The following is a 22,607-nucleotide window of genomic DNA, read 5'->3' as shown; positions in this document are numbered from 1 at the left end:
GATTAATGCAAGATAATATTAATAGGTGATTTTTCTTTTTAATCATACTGTTAATATCACTCGAATAATACAAAGTAAAGGAGCACTTGTGCTTAATGGTTTTTATTAATTGCATCATATGTATGTTTAAATTATGTTAGAAGTGATGTTGATTAATCACTTCAATATAAATTTGAGATGCAAAATAGATATTTATGGTTCAAAAGAGAAATGACTGGGTTTTATGAGGGTGCTTGGAGATAGGGATTGAGTTATGAAGACTTTCTCTTGGAAGTTGCTTTCTGATTGAAGACATAACGAGGTATATAGGGGTCTTGGAGAGCATTTTGGAGTCGTTTCCAACTTTTCTAAGAGCTTTAAAGAGTCTTTATTGTCTAGTGGAGCCTTTTTAGGAAGGTTTTGATGAGTTGTTCAGGTGGTTATGACTTGAGGTGACTTATTCCATGTTTTGACTTCATTTTCAGAGGGTGCTAGGAGCTATTTTTCAGCCTATCCTTCTGCATCCGACCCAAGTTGGTTGTAGGTTTGTACTTAGTGACTTTTGGCACTCACTTTCAGTTAGTTCTTGTTTATGCAGCTTTGGAGACTTAGTGACTATTTTCTCAGTCCTTGGCTCATGCTGGCATTTGTCCTGTAACTCATTTTTGCAGACACTAATATATTGGAGATCATTTTCACGCAGTTTTCAGCTAGTGTATTGAGTTTATGATTGATAGGACTATTAGTGAAAATCTAGTTTTTTTCCATCTAGTTTTTGTCTCATGTTTGTGCCTTCTCTGTCGTTTTGAGGTTTTTTGATGCAGGTTACAGTTTGTGTTAAAGAAATCGTAAATCGTCATCGTTTTGTGTAGTGAGAGCTTGTCTTTCCTTCCTAAGTACATAATTTCTCAAACCTTTGTGTGAAATACTTATGCACAGGCATTAGAGTAACGGGTTGTGTGAGTTCATGATTGCATTTTGGTGTTTTTCACAGCATTTTGGTGTATCACCTCATTTTACAACATTTTGAATTCAATTTATTTTATCATTTTTCTGTTAATGTCATTTCTTGAACTCTTTGTCTGAATAGAAAATTAGTTTGTAGGTGACACCTTAGGAAGCTAACCTTCTCCGGAGGTTTATTCCAGATATAGGTTACCAACTACCTTGGAATAATCACATGTTTTCTCTAGAAGTGTATAGTTTGTAAAACCTAGCACAAGGTGCAAATTTGAGAGATTACAGTTTTGGTATGCCTGGTGGGACCCGAAGCACTTTTCATAGCTCTGTCTTCTGTATTTTCCTTATTGTTATTGGTGTGTACAACTAAAAATTTACTTGTTTGAGGTACAGGGTGCTACGCATCTGGCGACTCTTAGCAGTGCAATCGAGATTAGTGTATGTATGATTTATGAGAAGAGTGCAGACAAGGAGTAGTTCTAAAAATTTTCAATACAAAGAATTGTCTCCATCGAGAGGAAGAGGGAGAATAGTTGAAAGAGTCCAAGAGACTTTAGTATATACAAGGAGAGCAAAATCAACGACTCCTACAACAAGAGTTTCTTCAGCAAGTTCAAGTACTGCTCCACTAAGCTCAACATTTTCAATATTTTCTACTACTTTAGCTGCTGCTACAACAAATACCTGTTCTGGTACACCAATGTTTTGTGCACCAGGAAGACAAGTTCTATAAGCTCCCATGACACGAGCTTTTGTTGCCTTCAATCAAGCCAACCCCTTGAATTTGGCTCAAGATAATGACATACCAGTGGCTGCCCTTAAGAGCCTGCTGTATTTCTTAGGAGAAGATCAAATTACACATGTAGAGCACATATAGGATGTTGCAAATTTGTGTGCTCTACATGTCACACAGGACAATGTAGCTGTAAGATTATTAGCAAAAAGCCTTGGAATGGTATAGAAGGCTGGCTGTAGGAACAATCATTAGTTGGGATCAATTGGGCGCAGAATTGTGTGATTTCTTTAAAGATGTAATGCCCAAATTTTTACAAGGCAAAAACACAACTAATTTTTTTTATTATAATAATTATATATTTATTTATTAATTATTATTATTATTATTAAGCTAAACTTGAGGAATCACATAATGACATGCACATGTTGAAACTGAGTTATCGAGTAGGTTGGTGATTGGTATACATTTACTTAGGATTTTCGGTTAGAAGTTATGTCCATTAGGGTGATACATACTTCAATCGATGAATTGAAGGTGATCCTTAAATTGGTTAACTTGATGTAGAGTAGTATGGTTAACAGTTTCAATTTGCATTAACATTTCCAACTAGGTTTTAGATATCCTGAGAAAAATAATTATGTTGCATATAATAATAGGATGTAGACAAAAGAATGCAAGATCCTAGTTCGGAGGCAAGGTCTAATGGTTCTCTCCTTATGATACTCTATCCATAAATCGATAGGGAACTTGGGTTTTGTGCTATTGCAACACACTAAAATGGATGTGACTATTCATTCTAATACACATTGTGCTGTAACATATAATGCCAACGTTCCTTAAACAACCACAATTCAATCTTTTCCATTCCAAATTCCATAATTCAAAATAAATGTTTTAATGAGTTCCTACTTTTCTAGCTATGCAGTGCGTACGTGACTAGTATGTATAATGTTTGCTTCCATCCTTACTATTATGACCTAAGTGCATAAGTTCATTATTAGCACCATGGGAATATAATAGGTAAGAGGACCCTATATTGATATGTGATTATTGGCCCTTAATTTCATACTACTAATAACTACTAAATTGTACTACTGCAACTTATCCTTTAATTTAATTCTATCCATGCTATCCTTTTTACTACTAACTATTATCCTTAACATCTAACAAATTAATTTAATACTTAATTATAAATTTTAAAAAAATTCACTATACACTACCTATTAATTTTACCACCTAGTATTATACTTTTAATTGTATTACTAAACATATATAATGTACTTACCAATTACTTTGCTTAAATACATTACCTATTTACCACTTCACCTTTATTACTAATATAAACCTTAACTTATTTTAGTACTGACACTATTTACTCACTAGTTAAATTCTAACTACTAACTACCCTAACTCCCTACTAAACCACGTGGCCCACTACCTTATTCCTTATACTCTTCTTGACTCTCTAAATCCCTTCCCCCAAAACCGCCAACACATCAACCTCTTTCACCACTCTCACCCATGCTTTCCCTATCCTCATGTGTATGGATTCGAGGATCAAGGTGGTGTGAGCAAGGTGGCGTCTCCCTTGTCACGTCTTGTCCAAGATGAGACGTTGGGAAGGAGGAGATCATTGACCTTCAAGGCTCCTTTTTTCATAAAACACCTTTTTCTCTATGCATATACCTTTTTAATGGATTGTTTCTCCCAAGAAGTGTTGGGTTGATTTGCAATGATGGAAAAGGAGGAATAACTCATGCTTTAAATGCTAGGGGAGTCGTGGGGTGCAAGGTGCCAAAATGGGATGAGTGCTTTTCTAAGGTGGAGATGCCTAGAAGGTCCCCTGACATGTGTTATAGAGGGAAGGACACTCTTCAAGTGCCTAGGTACTTTCAAAGGTGTAAGGCGATTGGGAAGGTGGGGACCATTGTCCCTCCCACATACTAGTATATCTAATTTTCTTTATCCTTGGAAAGGGACGCCTAGGGTCACATTATTTTTTTAGTTTTTTTTTAGGGCTTTTTGAGTGGTAATATTATGGGGTACAAATATTGACATTGATTTTCCAAGTGTAGATTCATGACATAATGTCACAAGACTCCCATGGAAACTTTAACATGTGCAGTTATATAATTTAATGGGATGGTTATTAGTCCTATATTCCTAAGTCCCTTATTATCCAATGGTTTTCTTCTTTCTTCATAGGTCAATACCCTAGGCATAAGCTTCTGATTATTTTATTAGTCTATAACAGGCAGAGATTTACTTTTTCCCATTACCATACAATTTCCAGAGAAGTGAAATGTGCACCTACACCATACTTTCTCATGTAGATTTTTGACTACTTATTACATTGGAGCTAATTTTCTTCTATTACTATTATGAAATCAAGAGGATTTCTTTGGTGATAAGTTGATGTGATTCTTTGCATCATTATAGTCTAGTGATTTAATGGTACTAAATAACTCAAAGTTTAAACTCTAATGTACAAGATCAAATTTACATGTTTCTAGGGATGAATAGAAATATATATGGAATCTCTTTCTTATTGAAAACATAATGAATCATTTTCCATGCACTCAAATGAACTCTTGCAACACATGAACTTTTATTTCCATTGTATCAAAACACATAATAGAGAATCTTGAAATGAAATCACTTAAATCTACATTGAGTAACTCTTACAATGATTTTCTCACATGAGATATATATAAGATTCAACTATTGATGGAAATATGAACCTACATAAGAAAAGTAATAAATTTACATAACTTCTACATGGACTCACAACAATGGCTAGATCTCTACATGAGCTGTTTCCTTCCTTCCTATACAACAATGAAAGGGATACAATCTTTCTCTTACAATGTCAGTTATATACATAGCATCAAATCTCACTTTCACATTTACAATAATATACAATAGGGAGTAAATCCCTTCCACATTTCAAGGAACAACAATAGAAGTTTGACATCACAACAAATTACAACACTTGATTCTTCAACCATGCCAAGGGTAAAACCCTAATTTCTTCCTAGGATCCATTCTCACAAAACCTGCAAAACAACACAAAACTAGAAACCATGGAGGCTCACCTCCCAAGAGGCCACTCACCGAGCTAGGGAAACAAAGCCCAAATGGGATAAACACACAACAACTGCTAATGCATACAACCACACAACACAACACATAACAATCCCTCCCATGGCTTGCACATTGATTCATCATTGGAATCATGAATACATTGGGTGAAGGTGGACTCTTCAAAGAGGAGAATGCCATATCCATAATACAAATATCAAACTGCAATTGCATTTTTGCCTTCCAAGGCTATCATAAAAAAATTCTCCTCCTTACACAATCCCCTTATTCCTCCAAAACACAAAAGGCATATGGCTTCAATGGAGCCCATACTCTATGAAAGAAGAAACAACTCCTCACTATGAGGTAATCTCTCTCAACTACAATGTTGAGCCCAATCAACCCCTTCACCCAAGGCTGCTCTTCCCTCCCAAGGGTGAGTGAAGCCTTCACACCCATTAACAATTCAACATCCCAAAACAAAACAAAGAGATCAAGAAAGAAAAATCAAGAAAATACATGCAACACAAATCACAATTTTACCACCACAACACAATACAAGGATTGACAATGACAATGCATGAAACCCACAACAATCATACATGCTTTCTGCTTCATTATGCAAATGCAAAAGATGGTCATGGTTTTAGCACCAACCTTGGTCCAAGCTAAAGGCAATGATAGTTGATGAAGAGCTCCCTTCTCCTTAGCTTCTCTCCCAAAACCCTAACTGTCTCTAAACTTAGAGAGTGGGTGAACACTCCACTAGTTTGTCCAAGTCCCCCTAAAAAGGCTCTCCCACTATCTATTTTGGCAAAAACATCAAGCCACTACGTCTTACAACCTTGCCCCCCCCACCCCCCAAGTTTGCTATTTTTGACTTAGTGAAAACATGGGGAAGAACTCACGTGACAACTCAATTTTCGAATTTGTGGAAGAATGCATTGGTAAAGGCACCCCCCAGGCTAGCTAAGCATTAACATGGTCAAATTTAGGCCTCTAACATGTTATACTAACATATGGGTAGCTTATTTTCACACAAAGGACACTTTGGGACCACCTAATGACCCTTGAAAACCCTAGTCAAGTCTAAATTCGAATTTTCCTTTGATATTGACTCATCCTATCCCTTGTCAAGTGGGTTTACTTAATCTTTAACAAGGTAATTAGTTTAAGGGTTAAATGCTACCATGACACAAAACCCTAGGTGACATGTCATTAACACACAACAATCTACAAGTGTCAAGTGACACATCAAGCACATTACACATCATCATGACATTTCCCTAATGCATCTTTGAGATTAAAATTTTTACACACATGCAAGCTTACATTTACGAAATAAAATACATCACAATGAGGCTTTTGAATCTTCCAAAGATTTGCCTTGGCTAAATTGTGTTTACATGAGTTTGAATCTTGTTTTCTCGATAATTTCCATGGTTCCACTTCCTGCACACTAAACTTGAGCATTAGTAGTCCAAAGAAAGGTCACATAAAATACATATCATCAATGCATACAAATTCCAATATTATGTAATCCATATTACATAATTTAATTAAATTTCTTTTCTTAATCATTTCAAAACATAAAAATATCAAAATCCACATATCACATTTAATCTTAAAACAACATGATCGAATTAGCATTTTGCATCACATCAAAATCTAATTTCTATCCTACCATGTGTAAAGTTGCATCCGTATTTGTTCAATCATCCCATACAAAAATTTGGTTCTTAATACATATCATAGATGGAAATCACTACTGTAAATGCCAAAATGAATAGATAATATAAGCCACTGTCCATCTAAGTCTCGAATGAATGTCAAAATATCCAAATCCTGAGTATCAAAATGCAAGTAAAATATCTATGCTATGACAGGTCGCAGTGAGGCTTCAAAAAAGACAATTCAGACCACTCATCATTAGTAGAACAACTATCTACTATTAATAGGACTCCCTGCAAACAAGTGTTTGGTTTTAGTTTTAGATTTCACAAAACTTGGGAATGTATTCCTACCACAGTGAGACCAACTGTTGAGCATGTATTTTTGTACTGCCTACAAGCATTTAACAACAATATTGCATTTATGATACAATCCTTTAGAGGTAATATGCTTCCTGGAAACTATCAGATATCTATTAGAGCTGAAAATAACACAAGTTGGGCAAATAGCTTTAAGGCCACCTATGCCCATCTTTCCTATAGCACCAGTTGTACAACCAGTGGTGCCATTACAAGAAATCCCTTTGGTGGTTTTACCGGCTGCACCTACATTACCAGCACCTACTTCGCAGGCAAGTGTACCAACAAGTGACATTCCATTTCAATCCAGTGAGCTACAAGAGATAAAGGGGTTATTACAGAAATTTTGGTAATGAATTGGTGAATATCAAAAAGCAACAGAATCAGAATTTTAGACCTTATCAATCCCCTTATCAGCCTATTTACTGATAAAATCTAATAGGGAACAGGCTGTTTTATCAGCAAAATAATCATGGACAAAGACCTCTGAACAATAGGCCGGTCAATAGTAATGTTTTATCAGCAAAATAATCATGGACAAAGACCTCTGAACAATAGGCCGGTCAATAGTAATCTAGCTCAAGATTTGGAGTGGAGTTACACTTGTAATCAATTGCACAATCAAAACACATGTACAGATAGTATTATCAACCAAGCTTTGATGGTACAAACTGTTCCAAGTCCACAACCAATCACAACAAAAGAGGCTGCATTACAACAAAAGGAAGAACAACCAGAGGCAACACTCCTTAATTGGGAAGCTGATGGTTTTGGTGGAGTGAACCATGTTTGTCCATCAATCATAGACAACACAAGAAGTAAGAAAAGAATGCGTGATGTAGGGCAGAAGGTTGTGCAAGCTTCATCACTGGTTAACCAACTGTCATGAAGGAGTTAAGGTGATATTAGGCTTTCTACAAGTGCTGGACCAATTTTAACAAAGTTGCAGGAGGTGATCCACAGCCAGGAGTTCCTAATGTGCCCATTATGCAGAGTGACCAGCAACAACAAAACAAAGTCCAACAAAAAACCACTGCTCAAGCAAACATGCCAGTTGTTCACATTGAGAGTGCCTCTCTTAAAAAGTCAAAGGAAGGTTCCTATCCTGCATTTTTAATATCCAAGATCATATGAAAAAAGCTAGTGTCTCTATGTCTATGCGGGATTCATTATCTATCCCTGGCAAAAATGACTTGCTTCAGCCAACCCTATCTGATTTGAGTTTAACCAATTTGCCCAAGCAAGACAAGTCGAGGGTGATCCTTACAAATTCTGTAATTGATGTTAAGGAACAAGAAGTACCCAAGCCCAAGCCCCATTCGTTTTATGTCTCATTAATCATAGGGAAAGATCTTGTCCACAACTATATGATAGACTCGAGCGTTAGCAGCTCGGTCATGCCCAAGAAAATCTTGGAGAAGTTGGGTGTATGAGCCGCTTGAGAAGGGGGTTATGCAGTTAGACAGGACAACAGTCAATATTGTAGGGGTCATTACGGGCTTGATTTTAACTTTGCAAGTGCGCCCCATTTTTAGAATTCCACAAGATGTTTACATCATTGAGCTGCCACCTCACTCTGCCTTGTGTCTTTCTAAATATTTGTCCTTTGATTGGTCACACGTTGTCTAGGACAAACTATGAGACTAAAGTAACAATCCAACCTGAGCCTATTGCTAAATACAACATTGAACAGGGACTTAAACTACTTATTCGAGGAGGATCAAGTGAAGGGAACAGCGGCTCTGATTATCAAACTTCAGCAAAGGAGAGACAAGTTAACCAAAACTTTGCAGCTAGATTAGTTCCGCTCCTACCTTGGGGGGGTGATTGTGTGAGTCCCATAGGCTACTTTAGCCTCGTGGACGTCATTAAAATCTATCATATCATACCATATCATAATCCAAGCCCAATAAATGCAAATCTCCTTGTTGCCGAACTAGAAGACCAACCTACTGATTAGGAGAGTCAAACACAAATAGATGATATACTGAATATTCTTTTGGATGAAGGGCTAGTCAAAATCAGGTTGAAATTCAGTATGAGAAAGTAAAACATGTTGATTTAGGTAACTTTGTCATTTATGAGTCCGATGCAATTATGCCCAATCTGGTAAAAGGTACTGGTCAATGTGATGAACAGGGGATCTGGGAATTGTTTTTGGATGGATTGAGAAGAAGAGTAGGGGTTAGTGGAGGATGTGTGTTAGTTTCTCCTTGTGGGCAGAAATATTATTCAACCTGCAGATTTTATTTCAGCTGGTTGAAAAATATAGTTGAGTATGAAGCCCTCATTTTTGGGATGGAATGGGCAAGGAGGAAGGGGGTTGATTGTTTAAAAGTGTATGGGGACAATGAATCAATGGTGAATCAGGTCATAAATCTGAATGCAACCAAGAATAATTTGCTGAAATCATATAATCACAAAGTGTGGAACCTCATAGAGGATTTTGATGCTTTCAATTTAATCTCTATACCACAAAATAAGAACAAGTGCGTTAACAGATTGGCTAGCACAGTTATCAAATCTGATATTCCAAAGGAGATTAGCAAAGATAAATGGAACCCACATATTAAACTTCTTGTTAGACCTGCTGTACCTGACAATGATATTCATTGGTAGGTCTTTGAAAGTGATCAACAAATTGTGAATTTCATTAGAGAGGAGGCTGAGTTTTCACAAGTAAATCAGGACAAGCTTCAACATCAGTATGATGACTAGATCATCCAGCTTAGAAACAATAAAGTGCCAAAAGGTCTTGTCATTCTTGAATCAGTTTTTAACACTCGTGATGAAGCTCGAAAACCAAAATCCAGTGGACAAATTCAGCAAGATCACTATGAAGAGGTGGAGGTTTTGAAGGAAAAAAATGCTTACGTTGGGAAAGTTATGTGCAGCCCTGGAAAGGCATTCCTTTGTGCAACTTTTCTAGGAGTTTAATGATGTTTTTGCATGGGAGTATGGAGATTTAAAGGGTTTTAACCCACAACTAGCCCACCACACAATGAATAAGATCCAAACACTAAGCTTGTTACCCCAAAAAAAGAGGCTATAAACCCCAAATGAGAACCATTGACGCAAAAAGAGTTGGACAAATTGATAGAAAGCAACATTATCTTTCCTGTCAAATGTACTTCACGGGTTTCAAATCTAGTTCGTGTTAGGAAGAAGAACGGAGAATTGAGACTTTGTGTTGATTTCAGAGATCTATAGAGGGCACCATTGAAAGACCAACATCCCCTGCCATCTATGGAGCAAACTGTTCAATTTGTTTCAGGTTCAGAACTTTTCTCCTTGTAAAATGATTATAGTTGTTATAATCAATTTTTGATTACAAACGAAGATCAATATAAAACAACCTTCATCATGAAGTGGAGAACTATGGCTTACCAGAAAACGCCTTTTGGTTTAGTCCAATACAGGGGCTACCTTCCATGAAGCCATGGATATGGCATGTCATAATCTGATGTACAAGATCATCTTGGTGTATCTAGATGATATAGTGGTGTTTTCAGAGGTAGCTAAGGACCATAAAGATCACCTAAGACAGATTTTTGAAAGGTGCAGAGAGTTTGGAATCTCTTTAAATCCCAAAGTGTGTATTCGCAGTTCATGAAGATAGGTTGCTGGGGTATGTTGCATCTAAGGAAGGGACCACAATTGATCTTGAGAGAGTTAAAGCTAATTTGGAGTTGCCCTTACCAAATCACAAGAAGGGACTGCAGAGTTTTTTTAGGTACAATTAATTTTCTGCAAAGATTTATTCATGATATTGCTGATTTGATGAAGCCTTTGACAGCCATGCTCAGAAAGAACATTGTTTTTTAGCTGGACTAGAGAGGGGAAGCACAATTTTGAAGCTATTAAGCGGGCGTTAACAGAAGCACCTACGATAGTCAGTCCTAATTTTGCTAGGAATTATATTCTGTGTGGCAGTTTTGATACTATCTCTACAATCTTGGTTCAAGAAAACAAGGAAGGTTTTGAGCAGCCTATTGCTTTTTATAGTCAAGGATTGGAGGAGGATGAACAGAGGTATAGTTTTGTTGAAATGCATGTTCTATCTATCACTAGGAGCTTTAAACAGTTTAAACCATTAGCATCTAATAGCAAAGTACGTCTCATGGTGGCTGGCCTTAATGTGGAGTTTCTTCTAAGTAAGGATCTGAATAAGAAAAGAGCAGGGTGGATAACTAGAGTTATGGAATATCATGTGGACATTAAAATAGCAAGGATCTGAATATGATTTGATGAAGCCTTTGACAACCATGCTCAGAAAGGACACTGATTTTGGCTGGACTAGAGAGGGGAAGCAGAATTTTTAAGCTATTAAGCAAGTTTTAACAGAAGGACCTACACTAGTCAATCCTAATTTTGCTAAGAATTTTATTTTGTGTGTGTGTGTGACAGTTTTGATACTATCTCTGCAATCTTGGTTCAAGGAAACGAGGAAGGTTTTGAGCAGCCTATTTCTTTTTTATAGTCAAGGATTGGAGGAGTATGAAAAAAGGTATAGTTTTGTCGAAAAGCATGCTCTATCTGTCATTAGGATCTTTAAAAGTTTAAACCGCTAGTGTCTAATAGCAAAGTACGTCTCATGGTGGCTGACCCTAATGTGAAGGAGTTTCTTCTAAGTAAGGATCTGAATAAGAAAAGAGCAGGGTGGATCACTAGAGTTAAAATAATAAGGCTAGTTAGGGGTAAAGGACTGTGTGAACAACTAGCTGAGTGGTCTATTCTAGCAGAGAAGGAAGCAGTTCTAGTTATCCAGGATGAGCAGCGGGAAGGTGAACCAATTGAAGGAAGCAGTTGGGTAAGCGACATGGTTAAATTTTTGCAAAATGGTGTGTTCCTGCCAATATAAATAGAGCTAAAAGGAGATATTTCAGATTATAGTCAATATCCTATGTGCTGATTGGAGATGTATTGTTTTGGAAAGACCTCAATGGTATGTTGTTAGGGTGCATTGATGGAGGCCAGGTGGAAAGGTTCTTCATGAGTTACATGATGGAGTTGCTGATGGACATTTTTCTCCAAGAACAACAACTTGGAAGATTACTGGCCCAACTTGTTCAAAGATGCTTATGTGTGGTCAAGGAAGTGTGTGAAGTGTGCAGTTTTTGCAAGAAAAGAGAGGCTGCCAACCATCCATCGTCTGCCAATATAAGTGGAAGAACCCTTCATAAGATGGGGCTTGATTTCATAGACCCTATAAATCCACCAGTCATTGCAGGACATAAGTGGATACTCACAACCACTGATTACTTCACAAGGTGGACAAAAGTCGTGGCTTTGAAAGATGCCAACGAAATCAGTTGTATTGAATTTTTATGATGACTTGGTGACCAGGATTGGTGTTACTGAGTCAATTATATTTGATAATGCTTTAGCATTTATGGGGTTGAGGATAAGCGATTGGGCTGTTAAGTATGGTATCCATCTCAAAATTTAGCACAGTATTTAAATCTTAGAGATAACAATAACAAGGAACTTTCTCTGAGACTGGTTTGTAACATAGGTAAATAAGTTACTGTTAAGATATCACTGAGACATGCAGTTGCATAAATACAGTCACTTACACAGGGCTCCCTCAAAAATATTGTGACACCCAAACTTATTACTTGGCTTGGCAGGGTCCCGCACATCATCTTGACATCATCAATGGGTAATTCAATTCTCTGACTTCAATAATGCAAATTATATCTTCTTACTGGCCTCTCTTTGTGTGATACATGAGGATATCAGATATGCAATCCTTTATATGCGCTTCCAAAAGAACTCTTCAGACCTGCAAGCATGGAATCTGAAAATATATGCTAGAAACTACCATTCCACCAAATTTTAACATTTTCTACTGGTGGAATGGAGTGTAATACATTATTTTAGGCCACTGATTACCCTCTCTGGGGTTTCAGACCAACTTTAAATGAAATGACAATAATTCACTTAAAACTTAACAAAAATTGATTAGACCAAATGAATTAGAAAGTAGATTCATATATCTTTCAATCCCAATTGGTGTGCGATCAAGATATGGAATATACAGTCTGTACAATGTGGTGCAACAACTTGCAACTTCCAGAAAAAAGAAGTCTTATGGAACTGCCCATGATAAAATGGCCATAATTTTCTTTCCACTCAATGAAATCCCACCAAACCAACTTCAAAAAAAAGATAATTCATCCCTTTATTAGTCCCAATCAATTTCCGTTCCATGCAATGTCGTACAGATCCATACCCTGCAAAAGAACAGGATTGAATGTTAAAAATTGCAGGAAAAATTCAAGTTTTAATTGAAAATCTTGTTCAATCTACACACACCTACCATTGATTTTAGTTGGACGATCAAATTTTTACTTTAACCCAATTATACCTCTGCAACCATCCTACAACTACCCATTACCAACTTTTATAAAGTTGTCACTTAACAAGGAAAGTTGTCATAACAACATTGACAACTTTTACATTTTTGAACCACTTGATCCCAAACTTTCACAATGAGTCCAAATGGCCCAAAATGATCACATTATTATGAAACAAGACAAAAGGAAGCAAAATCAAACTTTGACCATGTTGACCACAAAGGTGGTACCACCTAGGGTGCTCTTGCACCATCTAAGCATTCTGTTAAATGAGGACAGTTATTTAAGAAAGTGACTTTTCATGTGTATTTATGTTGAAATTGCTTCATAAATTTTGCAAGTGTGCATATTTTAGTTAAACCATCACTGTGCAAAAATAGCACACCCAATCAACAGAACATGAACTGTTAGATGAAAGGTCTGTGCCCAAAACTGTGATTTTATTGGCCAAAAATATTTAGTTTAAAATATAGGGTGGTCATTACAGCATGGGTCCACCCAAGCTAGGTTCTAGATATCTCAAGTCAATCCAATTATCCAAGCTGCCTATCCTTATAGTCAGCCATCACCGGAAGACTTGCAACCTCCACAAGATTTCCTTAGTTGCGTGGGACAGGCCCCCAACCATAAGAAGCCAACTTTGTTGTTAGCTGTTTGGAGCTAGTTGTGGCTTTATTCAGCATCATGAAATTCCACATTGCAAAATCTAGAGACTTACTACTTGCCTAAATTGGGAAATACAACCATTTAAATGAAATTTTAGAGATAAATTACAGCCTATTGGAGAAAACAAAGGATGGAAGTGGTTGATGTCTCTAGTCTGGCAGGATATCTGACTTTAGTACCAGTTAATAAAGTTTATCAGATCTAGTCTTTCCACCAATAGACAGGACATTTGTAGTCCAATTAAAACTTGCAGTTCAAAGACGCCTTGTTTTAGTGTTATAAAGTCATTTGTCTCCACTTTTCTTATTCTAATCAGATTTGAACCTTGTGCTACTCTATGCCTATGACTGTTATTGGTGGAATATCAGATTCTTTTTTGTTTGTCAGAAGATTGACTAGATTATCCATTACTTCGAACAATGTAGTATATTTGGAAGATATAGGAAGTTATCGTAACAAGTTTGAATCAATTGGGAGTGGATACATGAACAAGGATATGGAATTAGTTTTCAATCACGATATGACTGTGAAACTCGGATTTGGAAACTTGAAGGAATTAAGCCTATTCAAATACAATTTGTATAGAGAATTGGACACAGATGAGTGGACACAAATCATATTAAACAAAATACATGATGGGAAACTGTGGATGCAAGATGGTGTAGTTGATATTTCTGTCGACCTTATTCATGAGGTAACTGGTCTTAGTAAACAAGGCAGCATACCTATAGGTGAGAAAATGGTTAATAAGAAAGTTGAAAGTTATACAAAAGCAGTGTACAATGGAAAGGCCATGGTGATCAACACCATTAAGCAAGATGATATAAGATTCCTTAGTAGAATTATTGCCTACTTTGTATGTGCAAGCTCAAAGATTGATGAATTATTAGTTGGATTCATCTATGCAATATAAGATATGTATTGAGAAGGCACAAGTAAACCTCAGTGAAATTCTGAGAATGCAACTATTTGAGAACCTTGAAAAGATCAAAGGACTAAGAATGGTGTGTTTAGATTTCAGTCACTAATCAATCACATTCTTTCATGTGCTTAAAAGATTTTCATATTTATCAGTCATAGAGATAATGAGCAGTGGTAGATGTACAATGGAGAAGATCACAGAAGTATGTAGAAGACATCCTGCAGATAAGATATTTGATCGTGGAAACCTAATAATGAGGACATTTCAGAATGAAATGAGACAGAAACTCAGAATTGCATCTGCAATTGTAGATAGATTTAAAGATGACATTTGTGTTATGGTTGATACAAATTTTACTTATATACAAGTAGTAGAACCTCAGGAAACATTTCTTGATCCTTTAGGTTATGAATTGAGTGATGATATTGTGTTTGGATATATAGATTTTTTGTTGAAAGTAGAGAAAGATAAAGCAGAATACAGATTTGGAACATATAATGAGATTACCTTGTCAGCTTATCAGGCATCCTTGGAGAAGGCTTCTCACAAGAAGATAGAAACTATTATGAAGAAAGCTCTATTAGAGGCCGGTATGATTGAGAGTGAGTCTGAGGCATTCAGGCAAACCATGAATCAAGGCATACTGAATATACAACCCTTGTCAGTATCTGTTGTAGAGACATCTTAGGAACAAAGCATTCTGTATGCAACAGTGTCAGATGTGCAACCAAGTGAGTTGAAGAAAAAATTGAGAGATTAGTGGTAGTGATGACCACAAAAACTAAAAGGGTTAAGCAACAAGCCACTGGACCAGGCAAAAGACAAAAGAGATTATTGACAATTGTCGAGTCTAGTGATGAAGAAGAACAAGAACAAGAACAAGAAGTTAAGAAAGCAGAGAAGGTGACAATGTTTAAGCAATCAACAGGAAAAGCTCGACAATCCTGGAAGCCGAAGATAGAAAAGATAAACTCAGCTATTGCTACTGAGGGTAACTTTGTTTAGATGAACAAATTTTATGATTTGTATAGCAATTTTGAGAAAGATTAGATTGATATCTCTACTGTGAGATACATTATAGCAAATAATCTGAAATTGAAGGATATTGAGGGCATACTAAACCATAAAGTCTATAATGTACTTATTGAGAAGAAGGCACCAACAAGAGAAGAAGATTTAGAACTTCGAAAGTCTATGCTAAGAACAATTTGCAAGATTGATGATGAAGAAGAGATTAAGAGATTATTGAACAATCTTGCACCTTATCTAAGAAATAAAGTGAGACCATTTTTGTTTATGGTGGGTGAGAAAGACAAGAAGTGAAACTGCGGCAACAATAAGTCAAATGTTGACAGACTCTAAGGCAGCATATGCATGAGCACCCAGAACCTTGGAAGTGTCAGTAAGCGGTGACACTATGCAGATAGATCAAACTAATGTTACCATTAACATTGATGATACTAATCCATTTGAAGGTTCCAAACTTAATGAACCTAATATCGAGGATATTGAAGACAAACTGAGGCAAATTGAAGAGGAAAAAAGATTACTAGAAGAAGAGAAGAGGAAAATAGAAGAGGCCAAGCAGAAATTGCTTGAGGATGAGAAGAAAAGAAAGGAAGAGGAGGAAAAGAAAAGAATAGCAGAAGAAGAAATAAGAAAGAAAACAGAGGAAGACAAGAAGAAGAAATTGGAAGAGGAAGAGAAGAGAGAAAATGAAAAGAAGGAAAGAGAAAAGAAAGAAGAAGTAAGAAGGGTCAAAGAGGCAACCAAGAAGCAAAGGGAGGATGACACTAAACCTTCTAGTTCATCTACTCCGCTTTCACTTGCCAGCCTAGCAACTGATGATGATGATCAAACTGATTTGATCTCATCCATGTCAAAACTTATTCAAAAGAATAGAATAGTGAACAACTTGCAAAAAACCTTGATGGAGGTTATTGACAGACTACATAGTACTCTGGCAGTGTAGCACACAGAAGTAGATCTAGAAAAGGGCACAGGCAATACTAAAGTCATTTGATGAAGAATTTGCTAATTTGTTAAGTGTTATAGAAGAAAAGGCACAAATTTCACATGATGCTAACTTGTTTAACACCATTTGTCAAATTATTAAGAATGATTTGATAAGTCTTGATACTTTTATCAAGGAACTTCAGAAGTGTCAACAGGATGGTAAGATATTGTACGTTAAGTGTACTCTATCGTATAAACTGACTAAAGACATTGACAGTTAGATTGGAGGAAAGATGAGTGAGCTAGAGGCTCTATCTAGCCAGATTCAACATCCATCTTGTAAGATTGATTATTTTGAAGGACAAGTGGCCAATATTCACAATGATATCAGGAAATTGGAACTTCAGAAGGAACAAGTTTTGAAGAGAATATCGGATTTTAGAGAGTCTATTGCTCTGAAAGTATCTTTTGTTGAAAAACAGTTGGAGGAATGTGTCAAGGCCAAGGAAACTTGTTCTAACTTTTTCTATTCAAACCTTAATGTAGTTGAGATTGCATCATATGCCTTATGTGCAATTCTCACCTCTACTAAATCCACCAAGGAGACATGGAGTAAAGGTATGGACAGTTTGAAAACAAATTTTGATGATTGCATGAAGATCTTATTAGCCTAAGGCAGAAGGACAACATTTTTGATAGTAGATGGACAATTTTGAACAATTTTTGACATTTTGATCTTTGTCATTGATGTCAAAGGGGAGAGATACAATGAGAAAATTTTTAAATCAGGTAAAGAGAAGATAAAAGTGTAAAGTATATTGTAAGGGGGAGCATATGTAAAAACTTAACAAAAATAATAGATGTAGTTTTTGTTACTTAGCCATTTTTTCCTATTTTGTTGCCATCAATGCCAAAGGTGGAGATTGTTGACAATTGGCTAATGGAGATATGTAATTGTTGTTATTTATGGCAACACATGATGTACACGCTCATAGGAAACCTTGGAAATAAAGATACTTAGCTTTTGGTACTCAAAAAATTGTCTGAGTATGGAATTTGGTATACAATAGTGTATTGTTTTATTTATAACTTGTTGCTGATGTCATATTATGACTAGCAAAGTTAGATGGAGATTGTATACATGTTGATGATGACGATTATAACCTCGGAAGTCAGTACAGACTGTATGGAATAAAGATATTTGTGTTTTAATGAAACAAGACAGTGGAATTGAAGGAAAGGATTATTTTTGTTTACAAATTAGTCAATTGTCCAATTAGTGCCGACATCCTAGATGTTTACTCTAAGTTGGAAAAGTGTATTGTGGTCTTAGCCGACCTAGTAGCAATTTGTGTAAAGGCATGGTATTTATGCAAGAACATATTGCGATGAGAAATGTGATTCAAGCGTGCTATCATGTAATTGTGATGTTGAGTAATTGTTTTGCGAACTTTTGTGAAAGTGATCTATGCAAAGTTTTGTAAAAGCTATTTTGTGATCCAAGATCAAGCTGAAGATTAGAGATTAGTCGAGGAAGAAGTTACAGTACTTATTTTCCAAAAGTTTGATTACTTGTTTGGATAGTGAGCTCTTCTTGTAATTGAAAGTGCATGTTTGGGCAGTGGGCTCATCTTGCATCTCATGTACTACAACTCTTAATAGGGTTGGAATCTCCTAAAAGGGATTCAAAGTCTCCTAACAGGGACTCCTTATACTAAATTTGCTCATTGACTCTTAACAGGGTCCATCCTCTAACAAGGAACTTATATATCAGTATATTATCTAGTGGATATCATCCTCATTGGGGTTTTCTCTTCATGAGGGTTTCCCTAGTTAACAAAATATGGTGTTATGAGTTATCTTTGTGCATAGTTACTATTACTGTTCAACATTACTTTATTACTTTGTTATGTATGGTTTAAAGCAAGAAATAATATCCAATGGTGACTAAAACTTAACAAAAATAATAGATGTAGCTTTTGTCACGTAGCCAATTTTTCCTATTTTGTTGCCATCAATGCCAAAGGTGGAGATTGATGACAATTGGCTAATGGAGATATGTAATTGTTGTCATTTATGGCAACACATGATGTACATGCTCATAAGAAACCTTGGAAATAAAGATACTTAGCTTTTGGTACTCAAAAAATTGTCTAAGTATGGAATTTGGTATATAATAGTTTATTGTTTTATTTATAACTTGTTGCTGATGTCATATTATGACTAGCAAAGTTAGATGGAGATTGTATACATGTTGATGATGATGTGTATAACCTTGGAAGTCAATACGGACTATATGGAACAAAGATATTCGTGTTTTAATGAAACAAGATAGTGGAATTGAAGAAAAGTATTATTTTTGTTTACAAAATAATTACTTGTCCAATTAGTGCCGACATCCTAGATGTTTACTCTAAGTTGCAAAAGTGTATTGTGGTCTTAGCCAACCTAGTAGCAATTTTTGTAAAGGCATGGTATTTATGCAAGAACATATTGCGATGAGAAATGTGATTCAAGCGTGCTATCATGTAATTGTGATGTTGAGTAATTGTTTTGAAAACTTTTGTGAAAGTGATATATGCGAAGTTTTGTAAAAGCTATTTTATGATCCAAAATCAAGCTGAAGATTAGAGATCAGTCGAGGAAGAAGTTACAGTACTTATTTTCCAAAAGTTTGATTACTTGTTTGAGTAGTGAGCTCTTCTTGTAATTGAAAGTGCATGTTTGGGCAGTGGGCTCATCTTGCATCTACTGTACTACAACTCCTAATAGGGTTGGAATCTCCTAACTCAGACTCCTTATACTAAATTTGCTCATTGACTCCTAACAGGGTCCATCCTTTAACAAGGAACTTATATATCAGTATATTATCTAGTGGGTATCATCCTCATTGGGGTTTTCTCTTGGCGAGGGTTTCCCTAGTTAACAAAATATGGTGTTATGAGTTATCTTTGTGCATGGTTACTGTTACTGTTCAAGATTACTTTATTACTTTGTTATGTATGGTTTAAAGTAAGAAATAATATCTAATTGGCGACTAAAGTTTGTAGATCACTAATTCACCTCCCCACTTCAGTAATCCCTATTTCTAACAGATCTTTCATCAACTTCAATATGGTATCAGAGCTCCTGATCTTCATGCCCCTGTTCTATTTATGACAGGGTTGGCCTAACTTTTAGATTTGTTTTTTTTCTTTCAAAGGGTTTCATTTTTCAAAGTTTTTTTGTATTGGATCTGGGTGATCACCTTTTTTGGGTGCATTTTGAGCCTAAATAGACCTCACCGTTGAGTTCAGAGCGCCCCAAAACCCCTATTTTCATATAAATTTTTTCCAATTTGGACACAGCTGGAATCAAAAGCTAAAACATATTGCTCCCAGATTGGGCATGAGGTAACCATTTGATAATTTTTTGCATAGAAATTAAAAAATTTCAGCACAAAAATTGAGATTTTTCAGCACATAAGTCGAGGTTTTTGCCACGCAAATTTTGGTTTGGAAATCAAGACAAATTTTGTACAAAAATTGGCACGCTCCTTGAGGTGATTTTTGTACTAGTGGGTATGTTTCCCGATGCATTTTGGCACGCTCCTCGAGGTGTTTTCTGTACTGGTGGGTATGTTTCCCAATGCATTTTGACACGGATCCCAAGGCAGTAATTTTAAATTTTTTTGTCTTTCTAGCTCTTTTTGTACCTACATGTGGTTTTTTGGTCATAACTTGTTCATCTGGACTTTGTTTTTCGCAAACGAGATATTGCCTGAAAGCTGGTGTCGAGCCCGTTCTAGTGGTGCATGTTATTTTAAGTTTTGGTGTTTTTTTGATGCCTATTTTTGCTGTCAAAGTCAGGAGTTCTATTTTTCACTCCAGGAGACATATCTTGAGCATTCAATCTCCGATTTAGGATTTCTTTATATTGTTGGAAAGGTCTTTCAAAGCTCTGTCTAGTAATGCTGGTTGTTTTTCCAAGTTTTGCTCTAGGCACATTCTATTCATTTTTTTTTGCAATTTTGCATTCTAGTGGATATCTTGGTTGTTTCAGGTTTAGGGATTGATTTCGTTGCTTCAAATGATTCATCATGGGTTGTACTCTATGTTGTATCAGCCTCATGTCTCTTCTAGTCTATTTAGACATTATTTGTATGCATTCTTGCAAACACACTGAGATAAAGTGCCATATTGCATCTATATTTTCATTTCAGTTGTTTTGCCTTGTTTTGCCTTCTGATTCAAGCAGTGTCATCCGAGGACACTCATGCAGATTATTGTATTCTTAGGATTCACCATATCTTGTGCCTTATTGCACATGCACTACTTTGATTAAAATGCCATGGGGGGTTAAGGTTTTGCCTTTTTTTGCCATCTTCCTTTGTCTGGTGAGTTTCCTTTCTGTGACATTAGCCTCATGACGTGTCAGAGATTGATCACTGCAGTACACAGTACTCTTTTGTGCATCTTGATCGTGGTTGCTTGATATGCAGTGCATTTGGCCCACTTTTCTAATTGCTTGCCACCTCACTGTTGTTTGCATTAGGGGGGTTCTTTTGTTGTTTGTCATGCTTCCTTGGTTCGATTGGAGTGAGCTATGTATTCAATTTTTGTTCCTATGTACTAGGTGGATGCAGTGGCTGGATACCTATGCATTTCAGTGAGATGGATCATTTACCATATAGTCACTTTTCTTTTCGTTCTTACTTTGGTTGCAGCCTTCCATGTTCGATTGATCAACTCTTCAGGCTTTGGTATTTCATGCTATTTGTATCTTCGAGTTCAATTGTTTGCCTTTGTGTGCCTCTTGATTCGATGCAGATTATAGTCTTCTCTACCTGGTCAAGTTGTATTACAGTAGAGGCTCTTCAGATCAGCAATTTTTTTAATAGAGCTTTGTAGCTTCTACATGCTTCAGTGGCATTCTCCATGATCATCTTTTGTTCCTATCTTCTGGGACATTCCCTAGTTTGGAGGCTTCTTCAGTCCTTCACTAGTTTTTTTCAACATTATTTATCTCTTTTTAGAGTAGGGTTCTTCCCATGTGGTTTTCTCTATTTCTCCTCTTTTCAAAGATTTGGTTGTGTTTGGGTACCTCATCAGGTTTTGTTTGCCGGGACCCAAATTTACTTTCAGTAGTAGTTTCTATGTTTTTAGCTACTCCCTAAGTTTATCTTAAACGGGGGGTGTTAGAGTAATAAAGTATTTTCTTATTAAATAAATCATATTTGATTTAATTATTAAGTCACTTATTATCTCTAGTTTATTTAAGCTAAACTTTGGGCATATAATAATTAATTTTTTTATTAATTATTATCATGCAACCTAGGTTAGTTACCTGTTAGAGTTTTGATCCCCTTTATAAGGACAATCTCTCTTTGTAATTAAGTTCATTCACTTTTGATAATAGCAATCTCTTTTTTTGCTCATCAAGAATTTCTCATCTGTGGATCTGACAATTCCAGCCTCTGTAGCTTTTGCTCCTCTCTTTCTATGGAAAGTGTTTGCATACAGGTGATTCTTGGGAGCTGTGGGGTTGATCTTTCATCAATTTCAACAGGGAACATATGTAGTCAATAGTTTCAGTGACTTGCACTTTTCAATGGTATTGATAAATTAAGTGTATAACAAAGGCAAGATTATAGAAATGTCTAATGTAGATTGTTTTGAGAGTCTTGATTTGATTGTTGGTTTAGGTACAGGTTGGTAAGGTTATATACTTAGTTACCGATTCAAATGCGAATCCAGATGTTGGTGCGCAAATGCGGGTTTTTTTTGGGGGGATGTGGATGCGTTTGTGTGTGTATACATACATATTCAAATTGAAATTCAAATATTCTATAAGATTATAAATATAATGTTAAATTAATCAAACAACAATTAAATGACTTTAATTCGTCGGTTCCATATTTAAATAGCAAAAAATTGGAT

At 36.0% G+C, this 22,607-nt stretch overlaps 1 protein-coding gene across 2 annotated transcripts in view; it reads left to right on the top strand.

The window, feature by feature from the left end:
- Nucleotides 1-22,607, top strand: part of LOC149562150 (uncharacterized) — a 76,425-nt gene that overhangs the window by 25,377 nt on the left and 28,441 nt on the right. The gene's annotated exons all lie outside the window — the stretch shown is intronic.

This window comes from Cupressus sempervirens, chromosome 4, assembly GCF_028749045.1.
Source record: "Cupressus sempervirens isolate cs-2001-9-10 chromosome 4, ASM2874904v1, whole genome shotgun sequence".
NCBI classification, from domain to species: Eukaryota; Viridiplantae; Streptophyta; class Pinopsida; order Cupressales; family Cupressaceae; genus Cupressus; species Cupressus sempervirens.
Note: the sequence above shows the minus strand (reverse complement) of the source record. Positions and strands in the feature narration are given on the sequence as shown.